We start from the raw sequence: 18,989 nt of genomic DNA on the forward strand, positions 1-18,989 counted from the left end.
TTTACTTATTCATTACATTTTTTCATTTCAGATTTATCATATGATGGATTTATGCAATATAAAAGAACAAATGTATGTAAATTTCTATGAATTTTTTCTAGGCTTTTCTAAATGTGTTTCTTATTCACATTTTATTTTACAAGCAAGGTCTGCAAGCAAATTTGAGCTGAAAATTTTTTTAGCTTTTAAGTAGAGTTGGTGTTATTCTTTGGTTAATTTAATTTGTTTAAATATAGTAGTTCTAACAAATAAATGTTTGTTTGTTCTTGGTTTTTTACTTATCTGTTTTCAGATTCTTATAAACTAGGCAACTCAGCTAAGCGAGTTTTTCTTTTTTTTTATTGGTATTGGAAAGAGCTGAAAGTTATTTTTTAGAGTGATTGAAAAGAACAGAAGTTTTTTTTATTTACTTCAAACGGTGTAACTGATACTGGTTTGAGTAAGTTTACTATTTAGTTTTATTTTATATTTGATATATATTATATTAGATATATATTTTGTGTATTTAACATGGAAAACTGACTGTAATTTGTTGACACGAATGTTTATAAACTTAACTGCCTATATTTCAGTTTATTTATATATATATATATATATATATATATATATATATATATATATATATATATATATAAAAACATATATATATACATATATATATATATATATCTATCTATATATATATATATATATATATATATATATACACATATATATATATATATATATATATATATATATATATATATATATATATATATATATATATATATATATATATATATATATATATATATATATATATATATATACACTTTAGAGTAAAATATACTGACTGACATTGCATCAATTTTTTATACAAGATTGTGCATTTATTATTTTTGTTCATTAAGGTAAAAATAATTTTGTGCATTGTAGATTCTTTGTTAAATTAAAAATAATTGGTGTAAATAAATATTGTTTAATATTTTTGATAAACGACTTATGTATATAAACATATAAAAAGATATGGATTTCAATAAATCTTAAGTTTAAATAAAGTCTTTGATTAGAAAAGATCACAATTTGTAAGATTCTTTTACGTTCATTTATTCAATTATAACAATAGTAAGATTACTGGTAATATGTTTAATGATAACAGTGAAATTGAAATAGATAGTATTAGGCTCAACGAAGTTTTTAATGTAAAATGCTAATATGCAACTTGAAAAATAGTTGTCAAATGAAAAAAATAGACCTAGGCAGGATGAAACTAATCGTTGTTGAAATGTAAGAAATGCAACTCGGCGTGCAGAAAACTTACTTGACAGAATTCAGTGTCAAGCAGTGTTAATGTCTGTTAATTTGATTTTACTTTAGACACTTCAGAACAAAGCAAAGTATGAGTTTAACTATTTATAGTAACAATTAACACTTTTAAATCCAAATAATTTTATTTTTTCTTTATAATTTCTATCATAAATATGTTCTTTTTTCTTTTTTTTTTAGTTTGTCTTCCCTTTGTCATCTTTTGATTAGTTAGCTAACTGTTGAAACATGGTTTTAATTTTGTAAATTTAGTATGATGTGAAATTTACTCTATTAATCATTAGTCAATAGTTAAAGAGAAGCTGGAGCTTAATTAAGAAATGCTGGAAATTAGCTTTCAATCAAGATAAAAATAATTGTGTTTACTGGTAACATAATAAAACCAGTTACTACTATTTATTCTGTGCTTTTTTACATTTGTTAACATGCTGCTTTGGAAGCACTTACTTTCTCTCTCTCTCTCTCTCTCTCTCTCTCTCTCTCTCTCTCTCTCTCTCTCTCTCTCTCTCTCTCTTAGATGAGAGGGAGATTTAATAAAACTTATGTAATTACTGAGCTCTTACGTATTTCTTAAAACCACAAATGATAATGACCATTTATAAGAAATATTTTACGAGTTTCTTGCTATTTTATGATATAGTTGCTCAAATTGTTTAACTATAATTGTCCCTTGATTGTTCAAATATTGAAATAAATAAAATCTTTTTAGTCCAAGTATTTAAGTTAATAAAATATCTTATTAAGTTGTGGTGTTATTTGCCAGCGTTACTATAGTAACAATGTATATATTGTGTTGTCTAGCCTTTTTATAATCTTTTTTAATTATTCTGTAGACAGAATATATAAACCTGTCATTTCGAAAAGGATAATAAGACATAAGTCGAAAAGGATAATAAGACATAAGCCCAAAACTTTTAGCAGTTAGTTTATAAGTTTGAATTAAAAATCTCTGTATGATTTATGTTTTTTTTATAAAAAATAAAAAATACATAAGTTATATGCGTTCTTTATTTATCTACTTCTTTGTTTAATTTCTTTAGCAACCTAGACATTATTTTAATAAAAATCATATTTTTGTTGATTTTGAAAAGTTTTAGTAAATGGACTTGCAGTGGTGTACACTGGATTTTTAGATGTTTGAGTTTTGACACTTACAGGCATTGTGTTAACTCCAAACTTTTGTATGTTTATGCTTATATCAAAAAATAATGTTTTGCATAGAATTGGGGTGATTGGAGCTTGGGAACAAAAAAACCCTAATTTTTGGGCCCACCCAGTCCTTAATGTTGGAGCAACAAGTTTATAAAGTATTTTCTTTACTATTTTTGTCTAAATTTATATTCATCAACAAATTTCAAATTTCATGCAATAATCTCTTATTTTTTAAAAACTATGACCATATAAAGTTTTAACCCCCCTCAATTTGAGGGAGCTCTAAACATTGCAGGGTCATAAAAACTTAACACTAAGAGACTATTGCATGAAACTTGAAATTTGTTGATGAATATGAATTTAGATAAAATATAATATGAATTTAGATAAAAATAGTGAAGAAAATATTTTATAAATTCGTTGCTCCCATGTTAAGGACTGGGATGGCCCAAAAATTAGGGTTTTCTTGTTCCCAAGCTCCAATCACCCCGATTCTTTGCGGAACATTCTTTTTTGATATGAGCATTAACATAAAAAGTTTGAAGTTTGCACAATGCCTGTAAGTGTCAAAACTCAAACATCTAAAACTCCAGTGTACACCACTGACTTGTGCCCTTTTTGAAATGACAGGTTCATATATTTTCTGTTATTATTATCCTAATTCTACTAACAATAAAATGCAAATAGTACTTTTGTAATTAAAAATTGTAATTTTTTTTTCATGTCTTTTTTTAGGTATTTGCAGGCTTTACTTGACTGTCCTTTTCTGGTACTTGTGTTGTGTAGATTTTAAAAAGAACTCAACTGATGTTAATGCGGTCTTTATGTCGTTAACTATAAGCAATGGCGTTGCTGATAGGGATAGTCAAAGTTAAAACATTTATAGATAAATTTGTATTTAATTTTTTAGATAATATATCAAGTTATTAATGTGTTTTTATTGTTATTAATGATTTAATAACTCATAACCCGTATTACGGGTTGCTTACTGCTAGTCATTATCATTATGTTATGAATTCATATTAGTTAATAAAATTGTACTGAATATTCTCTGGTTATCGTGTTTTATACGTGTTTAAATGCGAGTTTGATACTCAGTTGGCGTCGTATTGTATACCTGTCTTTATACGCATCTGATGTCTATTTTTAATGCGCGTTTGACACGATAAAATGGCTAACAAATATTCGTAAATAATGCGTATTCTGGAAAGTTTTAAATGCGCATGTAATACCAGGAAAATATCGTATTGAATATTCTCTGGTTATCGTGTTTTATACGTGTTTACAAGAGTTTCAAATGCGAGTTTGATACTCAGTAGGCGTCGTATTGTATACCTGTCTTTATACGCATCTAATGCGTATTTCTAATGCGTATTCGACACGATAAAATGGCTAACATACATACCACATCAATACGTATTTAAACGAGTTTCTAATGCGCATTTACAACTAAATTTGCCGGCTGGGTATGAGCAATAATATTCACTGCCCAACACAAATCTCAAAAGAGTTTAACAATTACTTTACTAAAGTTGGTTTAAATTTAGCTAACCAAATTGTACCTCCCAATTCGAAACCTATTTAAATTCTGCCAATAATAATTTATTATGCGACAGTAAATTAACGTTAAAAGAAATTGAGGGAGTTTTCTCATCTTTAAAAATAAACAAATTGCCGGGTTTTGATAGAATATCCAGCAATATAGTAATTTTAAATAAAAAACATTTCGTCAAACCATTGTTTCATATTATGAAAAGTTCAATTAATGAAGTTGTATTTCCTGATACATTAAAAGTAGCTAAAGTGTACCCAATCTATAAAAACAATGATAGTCCTGATATCTCAAATTACAGACCTATATCCGTATTATCTGTTTTTTCCGAAATATTTGAACGCGTTATGTATAACAGAATTTTTGTTCCTTTCACAAAAAACAATCTCTTTTACTCTAAACAGTTTGTGTTTCCAAAGAATATTCCATCGGGGAAAACCATTATTGAATTAGTTGACCAAATAACTGACGGTTTTGAAAAAAATAAGTTTACGCTAGTAATTTTTATAGATCTGTCAAAAGCATTTAACAAAGTAGACCACTCTATGCACTTAGAAAAATTAAATTATCATGGTGTTACAAACAAAACTATTTCCTTGGATAAAAAGCTACCTTACTGATCGCCAACAATATGTGATAAATCCAGATTATGGTGCATTAAATATTCTGTGTGTTGTACAACAAGGTTCAATTCTCGGCCCTCTCCTTTTTTTTAATATATATTAACAACTTCTGTAATTTATCTGCAAATTTAAATTCAATTATGTATGCTGATGACACTAAGTTGTTTATGTCCACAGCGGCGGTTTTAAGCACAGGCAAAGCAGGCATTTGCCGGTGGCCTCGCGCTCAGGTGGCCTCGCATTTTTTTTTCTTAGTACAAGTAATATAAAAAAATTTTCTTAGTACAATAAATATAAACAACGGGGCTGCCCCCTCCCTGGGAATATCCTTGGTGAGTTGGTAAAGTCTAAAGTTGGAGACTCTCCTTGCATTGCTGTTAAAGCCATCTTGGGTTCTTTGATTTACGACTGGCACTTCCCTTATTATTGTTGTGGCTTTTATATTCACTCCTTACGCTGGCTTTTGATTAGACTCGACGTTACAGAACTTACAACAAAGACTGATTTTCCTTTTACTAATTTATCACATTTACATACTATTTTTATTATTTTACATTAATGTTTTCATGAGGACGTTTGTTCCTTCCTTCTGACTTTGAGTCTTAATGCATTTTATGAGTTGAGTTCTTTATGTACATTTTAATATACAAAATCCTGGTACGTTTTTGGTTTTATATTGAAAAGATTTGTGGTTTCTGTGTAGCTATAGTATGATTGTTGTTGGTATAAAAAATGTTGTGTTATGATTGTGTGCGAGTTTCAATTTTTTGGTATAATGTAAGTAATGAATGATGTAAAAATAGAGATTATTTATTTTCCATTTCACTTCTAAATTATAATTCTTATAGTTCAGACGTTCTTTTTTGGGTGTTCTTAGTAATTTATGCGATTTTAATATTGACGATTTTTGCTTTTCTCCTGGTTGTTCTTCTGATTATACATTTTATATTGACGACTTCTGCTCTTTCCTTGGCTATTCTTCTGATTATTCGCTTTTATATTAATATTATATAAATTATATTATATATTTATAAATAAATATCAAACTTTAGAAAAAGTTTAAATTTATATTCATCGTTATTTAACTATGAATCCTCATCGTGATCGAGACACTGGAAGAAAATGGGCTTCGGGTGCCGAAAAAAAAAGAAATAAGAAAAAACATACAGATATGTTAAAGAAAATTAAACCAGTGACAAGTTTTTTTAATATATCATCAGGTACTAACACAACTTTTGATGCAGGTGCTGGTACTTCGCAAGATGTTTCAGAAAAATTGGTAGATATTTTATCAGACCAGTCTGAAACATCTTTAGCGTCTTTATCTTTTGATGTTTCAAATTCTAAAGTTTCTGCTGTCCTATTACCGGACACCCATGAAAAAGATTTTGAAATGAATTTGTCTCAAGAGTCTTCGTTAGCTTCTAATGATTTTGTTCTAGCTTCGAATCCTCAATTGCATGAAGCACAACAAGACATAACTGATGTAGTTATTGTTTCCGACGACCCGGCGTTATGGCCTATTTCGTTTAATGAACGAGAAAGAGTCAATATTGTTAAAAAAGGACCGACTCAGATTAAACAAATAAATTTTAAAGCCGATAAATCGGGTCGCAGATTTAATACTAGTTTCTACACGAGAGTTCTTGCTAACGGTGAAGAAGTTTCTAGAAGCTGGCTAGTGTATTCTATACAAAATAATTCGGTATTTTGCTTTTGTTAAAATATTTTTTTGCATGCAGACCCTGTCATTTCAAAAAGGGCACAAGTCAGTGGTGTACACTGGAGTTTTAGATGTTTGAGTTTTGACACTTACAGGCATTGTGCAAACTTCAAACTTTTTATGTTAATGCTCATATCAAAAAAGAATGTTCCGCAAAGAATCGGGTGATTGGAGCTTGGGAACAAGAAAACCCTAATTTTTGGGCCATCCCAGTCCTAAATATTTTATAAATTCGTTGCTCCTTGGGAGCAACGAATTTATAAAATATTTTCTTCACTATTTTTATCTAAATTCATATTATATTTTATCTAAATTCATATTCATCAACAAATTTCAAGTTTCATGCAATAGTCTCTTAGTGTTAAGTTTTTATGACCCTGCAATGTTTAGAGCTCCCTCAAATTGAGGGGGGTTAAAACTTTATATGGTCATAGTTTTTAAAAAATAAGAGATTATTGCATGAAATTTGAAATTTGTTGATGAATATAAATTTAGACAAAAATAGTAAAGAAAATACTTTATAAACTTGTTGCTCCAACATTAAGGACTGGGTGGGCCCAAAAATTAGGGTTTTTTTGTTCCCAAGCTCCAATCACCCCAATTCTATGCAAAACATTATTTTTTGATATAAGCATAAACATACAAAAGTTTGGAGTTAACACAATGCCTGTAAGTGTCAAAACTCAAACATCTAAAAATCCAGTGTACACCACTGCAAGTCCATTTACTAAAACTTTTCAAAATCAACAAAAATATGATTTTTATTAAAATAATGTCTAGGTTGCTAAAGAAATTAAACAAAGAAGTAGATAAATAAAGAACGCATATAACTTATGTATTTTTTATTTTTTATAAAAAAAACATAAATCATACAGAGATTTTTAATTCAAACTTATAAACTAACTGCTAAAAGTTTTGGACTTATGTCTTATTATCCTTTTCGACTTATGTCTTATTATCCTTTTCGAAATGACAGGTTTATATATTCTGTCTACAGAATAATTAAAAAAGATTATAAAAAGGCTAGACAACACAATATATACATTGTTACTATAGTAACGCTGGCAAATAACACCACAACTTAATAAGATATTTTATTAACTTAAATACTTGGACTAAAAAGATTTTATTTATTTCAATATTTGAACAATCAAGGGACAATTATAGTTAAACAATTTGAGCAACTATATCATAAAATAGCAAGAAACTCGTAAAATATTTCTTATAAATGGTCATTATCATTTGTGGTTTTAAGAAATACGTAAGAGCTCAGTAATTACATAAGTTTTATTAAATCTCCCTCTCATCTAAGAGAGAGAGAGAGAGAGAGAGAGAGAGAGAGAGAGAGAGAGAGAGAGAGAGAGAGAGAGAGAGAGAGAGAAAGTAAGTGCTTCCAAAGCAGCATGTTAACAAATGTAAAAAAGCACAGAATAAATAGTAGTAACTGGTTTTATTATGTTACCAGTAAACACAATTATTTTTATCTTGATTGAAAGCTAATTTCCAGCATTTCTTAATTAAGCTCCAGCTTCTCTTTAACTATTGACTAATGATTAATAGAGTAAATTTCACATCATACTAAATTTACAAAATTAAAACCATGTTTCAACAGTTAGCTAACTAATCAAAAGATGACAAAGGGAAGACAAACTAAAAAAAAAAGAAAAAAGAACATATTTATGATAGAAATTATAAAGAAAAAATAAAATTATTTGGATTTAAAAGTGTTAATTGTTACTATAAATAGTTAAACTCATACTTTGCTTTGTTCTGAAGTGTCTAAAGTAAAATCAAATTAACAGACATTAACACTGCTTGACACTGAATTCTGTCAAGTAAGTTTTCTGCACGCCGAGTTGCATTTCTTACATTTCAACAACGATTAGTTTCATCCTGCCTAGGTCTATTTTTTTCATTTGACAACTATTTTTCAAGTTGCATATTAGCATTTTACATTAAAAACTTCGTTGAGCCTAATACTATCTATTTCAATTTCACTGTTATCATTAAACATATTACCAGTAATCTTACTATTGTTATAATTGAATAAATGAACGTAAAAGAATCTTACAAATTGTGATCTTTTCTAATCAAAGACTTTATTTAAACTTAAGATTTATTGAAATCCATATCTTTTTATATGTTTATATACATAAGTCGTTTATCAAAAATATTAAACAATATTTATTTACACCAATTATTTTTAATTTAACAAAGAATCTACAATGCACAAAATTATTTTTACCTTAATGAACAAAAATAATAAATGTACAATCTTGTATAAAAAATTGATGCAATGTCAGTCAGTATATTTTACTCTAAAGTGTATATATATATATATATATATATATATATATATATATATATATATATATATATATATATATATATATATATATATATATATATATATATATATATATATATATATATATATGTGTATATATATATATATATATATATATATATATATATATATATATATATATATGTATATATATATGTTTTATATATATATATATATATATATATATATATATATATATATATATATATATATATATAAATAAACTGAAATAGAGGCAGTTAAGTTTATAAACATTCGTGTCAACAAATTACAGTCAGTTTTCCATGTTAAATACACAAAATATATATCTAATATAATATATATCAAATATAAAATAAAACTAAATAGTAAACTTACTCAAACCAGTATCAGTTACACCGTTTGAAGTAAATAAAAAAAACTTCTGTTCTTTTCAATCACTCTAAAAAATAACTTTCAGCTCTTTCCAATACCAATAAAAAAAAAGAAAAACTCGCTTAGCTGAGTTGCCTAGTTTATAAGAATCTGAAAACAGATAAGTAAAAAACCAAGAACAAACAAACATTTATTTGTTAGAACTACTATATTTAAACAAATTAAATTAACCAAAGAATAACACCAACTCTACTTAAAAGCTAAAAAAATTTTCAGCTCAAATTTGCTTGCAGACCTTGCTTGTAAAATAAAATGTGAATAAGAAACACATTTAGAAAAGCCTAGAAAAAATTCATAGAAATTTACATACATTTGTTCTTTTATATTGCATAAATCCATCATATGATAAATCTGAAATGAAAAAATGTAATGAATAAGTAAATACAAAGAAAAATATCAAATATGAATCAAAAATCAATATATCTGATAGAGATAAGATGTCATGATAAGAGAGTAGTAGTTATTAAATATTGTTATTTCATGTTAGCTTTTAGAAAGCAAATCATGTTGGTACTTCATGGTTCTAAAAATTCAAATTAAGATATAAACAAAATGTATATACGGCAAAATGATTTTTCTTGAATGGCTTTTAGTGAATGATTAAAAGCAGTGAGTTTCAATAATAAAACCACTTATAATTTTTAACAATAGACACCAACATAAAGGTAAGCCAAATGTAATAACATTAGTAACATAAATAACAACTTTACGCAAAATCTTGCTCAACACGTTTGCCAAATCACACACTTTGAAAACATGGAAACAACATAATATAAACATAATATAAACTATAAAACAAAATACATTTATTTAACTTTATATAACATATATGAACACCTCATATAATATTTATATACACAATAGATACATTTTATAGTATTTTAATGACACATTTATAAAACAATTACATAACAGTGTTATGTAATTGTGATTATTACATATGTGTTATTAACACATATTACCACATACATATATTTATCAAAAACTTTTTAACTTTGAACATAATATAAACATATATGCAAACTATAAACATATATAACTTGAATTGCGCGAACAAAAAATTTAAAAATGACATGAAAAAATCTAAAAAGATTCATATATAAAAACATATATTTTGTAATAAAATATCAAATTATAATCATATTTAATTTAAATCAAATACTTATTGAATAAAGAAAAAAAAACAGATAGAAGAACTGCAATCCTTATAACAAAACTTAACGTTTAGCAACAATAAAATGTCAGTGTTGGCTCGAAGTTTTAAATTATTTTTCTAAATTTTTTAAAACAGTAAAAAAAAAAAGGTAATAGTATAACAGAAATGTTAATAAAATAATAATCAACATAATAAAATTGGCAAGTTATGAAATGATAGGATTTATAATATATTTGAATTATATTAATTTAGGACTTCATAAAACTAAATAAATTTAAAAGTAGTAATAAATATTTTTATGATAAAGTTTTAGTAGTTTTTTTAGTACAAAAAAGTAATGTAATTGTATTGGAGATATGCGATATTGCTTAAGCAGAACGATATCTCTTCATACAACTTTTCATGTATTCCTGACTATTCCTTTTCATTCCAGACTAACTTTTTACTAAATTTCTCAAGAAAAAACTTTTTAATTTAAATTTTGCTTTCACAATATCAGTTTAAGCATGCGCTTTAAAGCAAAGATTTTCGTTTTTCCGTTATATTTTGATATTTGATCAAAATCGGGTACGATATCGTATCCGATTTTAATCAAATATTAAATAATACGCATTTTTTATAAATAAGTGGTATTGAACTCGAATTCGGAACTTAAAACTAAATGCGTATTTTTCTGGTATCAACGGCGGTATGTTATACGTGATCAATACTCCGAGTATTTACAATACTAGATATGCCGACTGGGTAGTAATATTGAGCAAAAGGAATAAACTATTTTTGTTACGACCCATTAGAATATAAATTAGACTCCATGTTTTGCTTATATCAAATTTACATTAGTAATTTTTTTGCTGTTAAAATTTTTTTTTTTTTTTCATTTTTAAGTATGTTATGATAAAAATATTTATAGTTTTTATATTTGTTTTCGTTTTCAATATTTCTAATTTTGAGAAATTTGTTATAGAGTTTTTGTTTTTTTCTTGAACATTTTACTAGAGTTTTGTTCATCCAAGGGTTAGTTGGTGTTTTTGTTTTTATTATAAGGATACGTTTCATTATATATACTTAAAAATTTATTGAAAAGGGTATTGTATGCTTCGTAAGTATTTTTACATAAGTAAACTTCTTTCCATTTCTCTTCGTACGGTGATTGTGAGAAGTTATTGTTATTTAACATTGATAGATTGCGTTTTTTTAAAGTAACTGTTTTTGGACGAGTAGTCAAATTTATATCAAGGTTATTAATTTTAATGTAAATAGGAAAGAGGTCACTTATGTCTGTTTTAAATATTCCTGTTTCAAGTGACGTTTCTAAAAAGTGGTTTAAAAAAAAAATATATATATATATATATATATATATATATATATATATATATATATATATATATATATATATATAAATATGCTATATATTAAATATATATATACTATATATTATATATATATTATATATATATTATATATCATATATATACTATATATTATATGTATATATTTATTATATATACATATATATATATATATACATATATATATATATATATATATATATATATATATATATATATATATATATATATATATATATATATATATCTATATATATATATATATATATTTTTATATATATATATATATATATATATATATATATATATATATATATATATATATATATATATATATATATATAATATATAATTCTAATAGTTTTACGGATCGGTCTAAAGTCTTTTACACTAAACAAATTTTGTAAACAAGTTTATTAGGAAAAAAATCGATAGGGATTTGTCTGGGGTCCAAATAGTAAATATCATTGGTTCTCATCTGGAATCAAATGCCAAAAACCGTTGGGATCTCGGTGGGATAACCTAGTGTGTCCCAATTGTTGTATCGATGGGTCCCAATGCTTCCACAATGAGTTGTATTACCTGGGATATAACCTTATATAGAAAGGTGTAACACTGGGATAAACATTCATATTGGCTTCTCCGCACCAAGTGTATCTTAGGGATAGAGGGTTGCCGAACCCTCTTTCCCCGAAGATACGCTTTGGGGTTGGAGGGTTGGGCACCTTTACCTTAAAAAAAATTGATAATTTTTCGAAAAAATTTTTTTCACAAAGCTTGTTATTTATTAATACAATTTTATTCCAAAATAAATATGAGAATTGTATCTTAGAGTTGCAGGAAGATGTGGCGGTCATGGTTTAAAACAGCCTATTTTCAAAAATGTATATTTCTTATTATTAAGTTTATCTTCATTAAAATAAGTGTAATTGGAATACAATTTACATAAATTGTTTTACAAGGTTTTAATTGTATTAACGCATTGTACATCGGCATATTAGAAGGTTTGTCTAACCCCCTTTCCCCAATTGGAGCAGCCGTGGCGCAGTGGTAGCGCACTTGCCTCAGAAACAAAGGATCCGTCGTTTGAACCAGACCTCTGGGCAAGTTTTGCGACATCGGTCAGGAAGGAGGCGTGAACTGTCTATTAAATGCTCTTCTGCAGTGCACTGTGATCAGACCGTTAGGACTTCTTAGGGCAACTAAAAAAAATAAATAATAAAAGTTAAAAAGAAAATTAAAAAAAAAAAAATTAAAATACTTTTGAAAAGTTGCAATAAGCATTTACTAAATGGTTGCAATAATTTATTTACTAAATGAAAAGCTTCCAAAATAAAACATGAATTTAAATTTTGACCCTGAGTTTTTTTTATATATAAGTAGTCCAATGTAAGCGATCGCATATTGCATAATCTGGAAAAATACCTGGTTTTCATAGTTTTAATTTACGCAAAACCGTGCAATTTGTTTTCATTGGGTGAATTAATTAAAATTTGTTAACAAAAAAATGAAACAAAACAACAAACTCACGACTACAAAAGTAATAACAGTAATGTCACTAGCTTTGTTATAAAAGTGATAACAATTTATTAATGTTATTCATAAACCACTTAAAACTTACATTTATAATTTATTGTTCAAACAACACTGGAGCACGATATTATAATAACACGATATTATACATAACACGATATTATACATAACACGATATTATACATAACACGATATTATGCATAACACGATATTATACATAACACGATATTATACATAACACGATATTATACATAACACGATATTATACATAACACGATATTATGCATAACACGATATTATACATAACACGATATTATACATAACACGATATTATACATAACACGATATTATGCATAACACGATATTATACATAACACGATATTATGCATAACACGATATTATACATAACACGATATTATACATAACACGATATTATACATAACACGATATTATGCATAAAAAAATGGTTAAATAAGTAGTTCCAAATTTTAGTCGAAATAGAAATGCATCTAGAAAAAATAAAATAGATATTTAAGAGTCATTTTTTGTAAGAATCAGGCAGTCAGTGGAAGTGATACCCTCCAAATTGCTTGATTATTTTATATATTGATCAGAATATAAAGAAAATATGTTTGGGAAAAAAAAATTTTTTAATGTCTCGTTTACTTGGATCTGAATTTAAAATTTTGAGATTTTTTTGAAAATTATTTAGAAATTCGGTTTTTGCCACCTTTAAATCCATTTTTTTGGCAAGACAAAAAGTTGTAGATAAATTTTGTAGTTAATATCAGACGTAACTCAAAAGCTCTCCCCAAAAGATATAAAAAAAGTTGCGTAACACTGTGTTTGGTTGCGTAACACTGTGCGGTTGGCTAATTATCATAGTTAAAAAGTACAAAAACATTCATTTTTGTCAATTTTTAATGGGAGTTATTTCTAACGGCGAAGTGTTGCACAATATTTTTTATGCAGGATTTGTAAGTATCGAAGATATTGAATCTAAAAATGCAAAGAAAGTTATGTGATGCCAAAGACCTATTACATATATTAGGGCTTGATATTGAAAAAAAATGTTATAGTATACTTACAAAATGACCCATTACGGCAGAGGCGCTTGTTAAAATATAATCGTGTGAATTTGTCAATATAGCATGATAGTGTTTGTGTAACACAGCAAGTGACAATATATTGTCACTAGCTGTGTTATAAAAGTAATGACACTTTATTAGTGTTATTACTTTTATAAAGCACTTAAAACTTGCATTTATAATTTATTGTTTAAATAACACTTGAGCGCATTAAAATAACACTTGAGCGCATTATTAAAAATAAAAGATGATTAAATAAGGTGTTCCAAATTTTTACCGAGATAGATATGCATCAAGAAAGAATAAAGTAGATGTTTAAATCGCTCTTCCGCGGTAAAAGAAAAAAAAAATTAAAACTGTTACTAATAGTCCGGAAAAAAAGGGGCTTAACTTGAAAATCAACCAAAAAATATTATTTTTTAGTTTTGGTGAAAACTATAAATGAATATTTGTATCTTTACTTTTATTAATAACTAATTTATTAATTAATTTACTTTTTTTTTAAGGCAAAACGTTTTGGAGAGCGACGCCAATATGAAGTCGAAGGCCATTGGTTTTTTTGGATTTTGAAATTTTGGAATAGAAAAATCGAAAATTTTGGAGGAAAAATGATTTAAATGCAACCTCTAGTGGCTTCTGCCTCCCAGCTGGCTACATCCGCTATGTTAGAGACGGAGTTTTTCGCCAAACGCTGGTGGAAGTGAGGAAAAAATATTTTCATTTAAAGCATTGTTTTTAAGCTAACAAAAATATAAAAAAACTTGACATTGTTACGTTGGTTTATTGCCAAACCTTTGACTATTTAAAAAAAAAATTTCTTTAACTTTCGAAATTGTAGTTTAATTTTCAATACAAAAGTTAAAAATTGGAAATTTTACTTTCGTGCCGTGGGTGAAAAAAATCAATTAAATTATCAGATTTTGATCGAAGTTTTTTTGAACTTGTCGTCATTTTTTGTTCATTTTTTTATTTAAAATAACGTTATACTCTTAATCTTATTTAAATATCAATCCTCCAGTTTAAGTTTATCATTTACGTTTAGCGTCGTCTTACGTCATTTTTATGTAGTTGCGAGGCTTTTCTCAACGCGTTTCTTAATACTCAAGGGGTCTTTTAAGCAAGGTTTCCAAGCAAAATAGTGCTGATAAATTTTAGCTTTCAAGGAGAATATTGTTGCTCATTGTTTAACTTTAAAATAAAAATTAGTAATTTTTATAAATAAACATTTGCTTGTTGTTTGTTGTTTTTTTAAATAATTTTAGCGGACAGCCCAAAAAACCGAATTCTAAAACGCCGAAAAGCCGAAATGCCGAAATATATGGTTAAGGATGATTTCTGGCCACGTCCGAATTCTAGCCAATTTTCAAAAGCACTTAATTCTTAAATAATGAGTGGGATTGTTCAGCTATAAAATAAAAAAATAATATTTCAGCTAATTTTTGAAATATTCAATTTAAAATATTCGAAGACTTTCAGATGCTTCGAAAACATACTTCTAGTATTTAATAATCTTTTTGTCTCCCTAAGCTCAATGTTCTGTATTGCTAAACTAAATGCTCGGTATTTTCAAAGATTTTATGATTACGTTCAAATTTTTAAACGTTTGTAAATTGCTCAAATCACAAATAGTATTGGAAAACAATTTTGTTAAAACTATATTATTAATATAAAACTATATTATCAATAATTCTTTTAATTTGTGAAATTCTTTATACAATCAGAATTAAATTCCAACGGCCAGAATTAGGTCTTTTCGCAAGCATCTAAAAAATTGATGCCTAAACACAAGTTAACTTTAATTTTGTTAAAAACTTTATGTAACTGTATTAAGTTATCGTTAAGTATCTTATTTAAATTCAAATTTGTTTGTTAATATTACGAGATGCGAATTTTTTTTTTTAAATAATAAATGCTAAATGGCCAGAAATTGGTCGATTTACCCTAATAATAGTTATGCGGTAACCGTAAAAAAAGACAACGAAAAGTTAAGCATCTCACGGATATTTAATTTCGAATTAATTGCAAAAACTTGTTTGAAATTAAAAAAATTTCTAAGAAAAACAAGAGTAAAGCCGGGTCAAACCGCACACCATATCATTCCGCACATTAATCGAAATTATCAAATAAAAACTAAACGGACATGGCTATAAAAAAAATAAAAATAAATTTATAAAATAGATTATATTTTTATTTATTATATAGATTTAACTCCATTTTTTTTTTTTTTTATACGACTTTAACGGCGAGTCAAAATAATTTATATATTTTTTATTGTTGCGAACAAAATAGCGCTTGAACCGAAACTTACATACAAATGATTTTAGCACTATCTTGTTGGAAATTTAATTTTAATTCTGATAGTATAATTTTTATGCAGCTAAAATAAAAAGTTAAACAAAAATCAAAAAATTGAAAAATACTCTTTTTTCTGATAAAACATCACATTGGATTAATTACTTAGTTTTAAATTCAAATTTGTTTGTTTATATTTCACCAGGGTTGTTATCTGTCAAATATGTCTGAGACATATTTTCTGCCGACATAAAATATGTCCCACATATTTTCTATCGACATATTTTGACATAATTTTATGTCTGAATTATTTTCTGCTGACATAAAATATGTCAGACATATTTTCTATCGACATAATTTGACATAATTTTATGTCTGAATTATTTTATGCTGACATAAAATATGTCAGACATATTTTCTGTCAACATATTTTGACATAATTTTATGTCTGAATTATTTTCTGCTGACATAAAATATGTCAGACATATTTTCTATCGACATATTTTGACATAATTTTATGTCTGAATTATTTTCTGCTGACATAAAATATGTCAGACATATTTTCTATCGACATATTTTGACATAATTTTATGATTGAATTATTTTCTGCTGACATAAAATATGTCAGACATATTTTCTATCGACATATTTTGACATAATTTTATGTCTGAATTATTTTCTGCTGACATAAAATATGTCAGACATATTTTATGTCGACATATTTTGACATAATTTTATGTCTTTGCAATCAATTTTGCTTCATAAAAATTTTACTTTAAACCCTATAAGCAAACATCAGTTGTTTCATAAAGGTCTTTTTCTGCCCTTTTTAGCAATGTATCATTTGATAGTATTGACTAATATTGGCATTTATTGACTTATTTATTGATTATGACTTATTTGTTGATTATGACTAATATTGACATTGATAGTATTGACTAATATTGACATTTGATAGTATTGACTAATATTGACTAGTATTGAGGCATCATTTGATAGTATTTGATAGTATTGATTAGTATTGATTAGTATTGGCGCTTTCCCTTATTAGAATGTAAAAACCATCTCAAGCTGAGTTTACTTAAAGTTTACTTTAAGTAAACTCAGCTTGAAATTACTGAAAAGTGGTTTTTATTAGTATGACTAAACTTAAAATATTTCTTTGATTAAAATAATAATAAAAAAAAAACTTTTACAGTTATTTTTAATTGTTAGTTGATCCTGAAATAGATTTCATTATGAAAAATTGAATTCAAAAGATTCTATGAAAAAAGCGGTTCACAGAATTTCAAAAAATTTGTGCCAAATTAAATTCATTTAAGCTGAAGAATTTGAAATATTTCACAAAAGTTATATTCAGCTCATTAAATTCATATTTAGAAGACTAACCGGTAATAATTTATAACTAATTACAAATAATATACTTTTAGTTATAATAGTTATGATTTATTTAACAATAAAATAATTGACAACTGCATTATAATAGCATAATTAACTGCCATAAACTTGCATAAAATGTTTTGAGTGAAACATATATTGGAATAATTATTTTTTTTCGTTTTCCTTACGATTTAAAGTCAAAAATGGAAAATAATTTATTGAATGAATCAACTATTAGTTAAAAATAACTAAAAAATTTTTTTTTAAATATTATTTTAATCAAGAGAATATCTTAAGTTTAGTCATATTAATAAAAACCATCTTCAGTAATAAAAACTCAGCTTGAGATGGTTTTTACATTCTAATAAGGGAAATCGCCAATACTAATCCATACTAATTAATACTATAAAATACTATCAAATACTATTAAAATTAGGGGCATTTGGGGTAAAGTCCCTAATATTGTCGAAACAAATTTATTTTCATAGAGATTTTAAAGATGTTATTTGTTTGTAATAAAAATAAGTATTTTTTGTATTATTGCTGAAAAACATTTTGTTGACATTTTTTTAAGAGTCTTTAGCATTTTTTCAAATAATTTTTTTGCCAAAAAATTTTAAGGAAAAATTTTTATATTTTCTAAAATCTCTATACTATCTTCTAAAATACGCTTTTTTTGAGACCCAAGTTGACATACTTTTGAACAACTTTTTTTTTTGATAATATTAGGGACTTTACCCCAAATATTAAAGATCTGAACCCAAATATCTTTACAACTTGACGTGATGGTAAAAAATGAGTTGCATATTTGAAATCAAAATGTGAAATGCAATCCAAAAAACAAATTGTTTGCACGGCACCAGAAAAAAAAAAATTTTTTGTTGACCTTCAACTATAATTGATTGCAAAAAAGCAACATATTTGTTAAACTATTTTTACTTAACTCTGTAAATTAAGTTGAAATGCGCAATAAATTTGTTAGATTGATTTTTTCATCAAGAATATCAAACAGCAAATAATTCAGATATAAATGTCAAAATATGTCCATAGAAAATATATCTTACATATTTTA

General features: G+C 26.1%; 1 long non-coding RNA gene across 1 annotated transcript; it reads left to right on the forward strand.

The window, feature by feature from the left end:
• Nucleotides 1–223: 223 nt before the first annotated feature.
• On the forward strand, nucleotides 224–3,390 carry LOC136084151 (uncharacterized). The gene is made up of 2 exons (XR_010640363.1): nucleotides 224–439; nucleotides 3,196–3,390. It is a non-coding gene; the product is annotated as an uncharacterized LOC136084151 (long non-coding RNA).
• The last annotated feature ends 15,599 nt before the right edge of the window (nucleotides 3,391–18,989 follow it).

Source organism: Hydra vulgaris, chromosome 08, assembly GCF_038396675.1.
Source record: "Hydra vulgaris chromosome 08, alternate assembly HydraT2T_AEP".
Classification (NCBI taxonomy): Eukaryota; Metazoa; Cnidaria; class Hydrozoa; order Anthoathecata; family Hydridae; genus Hydra; species Hydra vulgaris.